This window comes from Dermacentor silvarum, chromosome 1 (genome assembly GCF_013339745.2).
Source record: "Dermacentor silvarum isolate Dsil-2018 chromosome 1, BIME_Dsil_1.4, whole genome shotgun sequence".
NCBI classification, from domain to species: domain Eukaryota; kingdom Metazoa; phylum Arthropoda; class Arachnida; order Ixodida; family Ixodidae; genus Dermacentor; species Dermacentor silvarum.
Genome location: NC_051154.1, coordinates 311,622,223 through 311,627,465, shown reverse-complemented (window position 1 = coordinate 311,627,465; position 5,243 = coordinate 311,622,223).

Below are 5,243 nucleotides of genomic sequence, written 5' to 3'. Positions count from 1 at the left end.
AAGGGGTACAGCGAACACCTACAAATTTTATCAGCCAAATCTGCGATGGTCGAGCGCCTCATTTGGGACTCATGGCATGTAATGACCTAAAAGGATACATAACTATGGTATTAGAATCACGTGTGGCACGACAGTCTCTAGACGAAGGAAGTCATCCGACTGAGCTGAAAGGCGCCTATTATCATTTCTTTCGGCTCTTCCATGTAATGTTGTTATCTTGATGCAAGACAGTGGCCACCTTTAGCTGAAATAAACCTACCTAATGATTTAGCTCCTCCAATGTTTACAACCTGGTCACGTCGCTGTCGGGCGCATAAACGTGCAAGCGCGATAAAAGTAATCTCGTCAGAAGCGGCCTGATGATCCTACTAATGTACTGTCCCTCCCAGACTTCTAGCTTGCCTAATTGAACTCCTTTACTGTATGCCATAAAAAACGAACAAGGTATGTTAAGTGGGCATCAATTGTGATGTAGAGTGCGCCTTAACTTGCTACTTTACCTTCGTTGTACAGTAATGCCATCTCTTTCAAGCCAGTGCAAGATTCACAGAGAATGCGGTATTAATACCTGGCGCAACAATATTGACAGAGTAGGTGGAACGCAAGCGAAACATACCCGAAAATCCCCGAGAATGTGCCGAAAGAGAGGCTGTGTGGCCGAATGCTAGTCCCCCGTTGCATTACAGTTTTCGCTTCTTTCAAGTAAATAGAAACGTTGCGGGCATATCGTAAGAACGTGGCATTTAGACGACGATATAAGAACAGATCACTGCAATCAGCGCGTTTCATTTCCAGAAAATCGGGCCAAATTGTTCACAGCGAAACGCCGCCGCGCACATATCAATGCGCGCCGTCAACCGCCAATCCACAATAACGCGGCGACAGTGGGGCCACCTATAGTCGAGCTCGTGGCGAACAGTTTGAGTAATCTTAAATCAACGGGTTTGTGTGCGTGTGTGGTGTGTGTGTGTGTGTGTGTGTGTGTGTGTGTGTGTGTGTGTGTGTGTGTGTGTGTGTGTGTGTGTGTGTGTGTGTGTGTGTGTGTGTGTGTGTGTGTGTGTGTCTGCGGTATTAGCACATGAAGCGGTGAGCCCCTATGCGACGTGCTGTAAGCATACGTAAATGCCGCAGGATCATTAGGTGGGCGAGTTGGTATGGTAACACATTGGTGGCAACGTGAAAAGACGCCGGCGAAAACGATAAACAAACGCCATAGTCTGCGACTTTTCGAGCTGGAACCAATGTATTATTATACGTATATCTGCTATCGCCGAAGGCTACCAGCCGCACTCACCGACACTTCTCGCAAATTTCTAGGGTTTTACGTGCCAAAACAATGACTTCATTATGAGAGACACCGTAGGTGGAGACTCTGGAATAATTTGGACCACCTGGGGTTCTTTAAGGTATCCCCAGTGCACGGAACACTGGCGTTTTTTTGGATTTCTCCCCCATCGAAATGCGGTATTTCCAGCCGGCATTTGATCCCGCGACCTCATGCTTAACAGCGCAACACCATGACCGCTAAGCCACCACGGCGGGTACACCGACGCTTCTTTAAATGAGATATTTGACTTCACAGATTTGTTGATTGGTACACATTGTTAAACCAAGGCGATGTTGCATTTGCCTGGCACGAATAACGAGGAACGGCTATCGAAATCTGCAGTAACAGCTGGTACACAGCGTCCTGGGTCGGCTGTCCATTTGGTATTTTTTTCGAAGTGAAAGTACTAATCCTGAAAATAAAAAGTAGTGTTGTGGCACTTGACGACGTTCTATTCCATGCAGACATTTTTTTTTCTGTGTGACTTGTAGAGACACATTCTTCCCATATTCCATTTATCCTTCACTTTACATGGAGTGTCATTACCTAGATGCAGTTGAGCGTGTCCGGCGAATCGTCATTGCTCCAGGTGTAAAAACTTGTTTCTTTGTGTGACAATTGGCAACACTTTCTGCCAAAACGTGGTTGGAGAAAACGGACCGTTTCTTGCCATGGTCAACTAACTGCCATCTGGGTCCGCGTGCCGAAGCACTTGATTACTATTTTATAGAATGTATGGCTGTGGTGTGCTGGGACACTTCCCAAAGAACACTAAATATGAGTTACACGTCACACCATGCGCATTTCGTTTCCTACGTTTCAAAAATACCTGTGACCCACCATCTGTCAAGTTCATAATACTTGGCCTACGTAGCCTTTGACGCAGTAGAATGTGCGGCCGGCATACTGAAGCACCGTGAAGCAATTGGTTGTTATTTCTGCAATCTGCTGCTTACGTTCGCTGTGTGTTTGCCGCTCAAAGATCACCAAAGGAATGGATATCTTTATTGAACGCTTGTATTTGCTTATCTGATTTTTTACTGCGTGGTCGTGGAGTCACCCTCAATTTCCGTAGTGCTTTGCTTTTTATAGACTATTTTACTGGCATTTAATAAATAAAATATATTCTGGCGTAGTGTATTGTGGAACGGTACTGGGCTTGTAATCTATAGGTGAGACGTTAGACTAGGAGTGGAGCTACCTTTTCTTATAATTTTTCATATTTTTACTGCAATGAACTGCTCTCTCTCTTATACTTTCTCTTTTTTAGAGATATATGCATGGTAGGCAGCCATCGCGTATTTTTCGCTCTAGCGCTGCTCTTCTCACCAGTACCCTGCGCCACCCAGTGTGTTCCGCCAGTATATCGCTCCAGTATTCAGCGCGACACCGGACCCAGAATCCGGCATGACACTGGATATTCGTTGCCAGAGGCACTGGGTTTTGCAGTAGGTTAGCTTGTCCATTATTCCATCCCTTCACTCACTCAAACGTGTGCTCTCCGCAGACCCGTGCGGTGGCAGGATCGAGGCATGGAATGGGACCATCACGAGTCCATTGTTTCCGGATGTGTACCCGAACAACACGAGCTGCATCTGGGATATCGTCACCGCTTCACCCCAGTACCCTACCACGCTCCACTTCACACATTTTGACCTTGAAAACCACGTTAGTGTGCACCCATTACGTGCCCTATTTCTGTATACGCCTTCGTGAAATGGAAATAAAGATGGCTTCTGCCCGAATGTAGCCCGAAGCTACAAAGGAAACCAATACGGGTTTCTCAGAAAGAATGCTTCGCCGTTGAGGAAAAGTTCGTCCTGGCCCGGCATTCAAACCCGGGACGAAGGCCTTTCTGGGGCGGTCGCTCTTCCATCTGAGCTAACCAGGAGGCTAGCAGATCACAGCTCGAGGGCGGATGAATCGACAACTCGAAACAGAGGGGCATAAAATATGGGAAATCACTTCTGCGGAATCCCGCAAGGTGGAGGAAGTATCATGAAAGGGGAAAAAATTAGGAGCCTTTCGACTATGTGAAGATGGAATACCAGCGTCCTTGTTGATAACCATGACCAGACCTTGTTGATAACTATATTGAGGAATACATGGTCAATTGCTCCATTGATTAACTAAAGACACATACACATAACTTCGTTTTTGTTATCGCCTTTTATTTTCTCGTTACTTTGTCGCCATGGTAACAACTGGTTTGTGGTCACTGCGATATACTGCAATTGGTTGCAGATGCTTTCGCGCCCACTACCGCTTCTGCTCGCGAAGGCGATCCTCACGGGCATGCTGTTGTTCTTCATCAGTCACAGAGCGGCCATCAGATGTTACGGATACTTTGAACGACACGCGTTCGGCTATAGCAGCTTCCCGTTGCCTTCGCGCCCAGTCACGCTGTTGCTCCCAACGGCACTCTTTCAACGCACGTTCTTCTTCAGTACTGACTATTCGCGTCCTGGCCATAGCAAGACCAAAGTAGAACGGCTGATAACGTCGCTAGAGCGATGTCGACGTCACAAGAAAACAAGGCACAAACATTGGTAGGTACACAATGACGTTTTATAATTCCCCCATCCCCTCTGGAGCCTCGGATCACCGCCGGCGCGCAGCAGGCTGCTCCGGATTCAAATTTTTCGACGCGACTTTTTTTCTACAGACCCTGTCGACTCACGCACTTTTGGTTGGAACTTAGCCATATACAGCGTTGCTGTAAAATTATCATCCATTCCAACGTAGCACGAAGCTCCAAAGGAAACCCATACGGGCTTCTCCGAAAGAACGCTTCGCAGCTGAGGAAAAATTTCTCCTGGTCCGGCATTCAAACCCGGGAACAAAGCATATCTGGGGCGGTTGCTCTACCATGTGAGCTAACCAGGAGGCTAGCAGATCGCAGCTCGAGGACGGATGAATCGACAACTTGAAGAAAGGGACATAGAATATGGCAAATCAGTTCTGAGGAATCCCGCAAGGTATGTATACCACAGCCAGCATTACTAGATTAGGTTCAGTTTTAAAGTTCTTTGACGGCGTGGACCCGCCACCGATTCTCGCATCTCGTGGCGCTGCTCGATTAGCACGGCGCGGATGGGCGGCGATGCAATGTCCGCGGCTGTTCACTAGGTTTGGCGGTATGTATTCATGCGACTCTTGCTGCAGTCTCGGTGCTTTTATTGCGATAGCAATTATATGGACACTCCAGGCGCATTTCTTCCGTCGCCGTTGTCATCGCCGTGAGGTTCCGTGTAAAGTCCACGGGCGACAAAACCTTCGCCGCGCGCCGTACGCAGTACGTCTAAAGGTACGTGCACACTAGCAACAAAAACGCGCGCGGCACGCCGCGCGCGGCGCGGCGAGATTCACGAAAAGCGGCAGCAACGCGCGGCAAACGCGCGAATGGGTGCGAGACCCATTTTTTCGCGGCAGCCGCAAAACGAGCACCAATAAGAAGCGCGCCGCGCTGTTGTGGCCCCACCTGTCGCATAAGCAAAGAATCATAATCTATGGGCTCAGAGATTGAACAGTGACACGCGCACGCCGTAAAATCTCAGAGACCATTTCCAGTCAAGGGGGCTGTTTTTGTTAAGCCTTCCCACACCGCCATCGAGACGTCGACGAAGAATTCGCCTCGCGTTTTTGGAAACTGTTAGCGGATATGCGTGCCTCTATGACAAATCGAACGTCGATTTTAAGGACAACGAGCTGCGTGCCAACCGTGGCACATGCGGGAAACCAGAGTGTGCGCCTGGCTCTCAGTGTACCTGTACCGCCATACAGAGCGCACCCAAAACTTTCTCGTCCGCTTTCTGGCACGTCGACGTCGCACAAGTAAAGAACAAATAAGTATTATAGTGTTCACAGTCACCAGTACCTCCTCGTCCGTATCCGACATGGCTGACAAAGCGTGGCC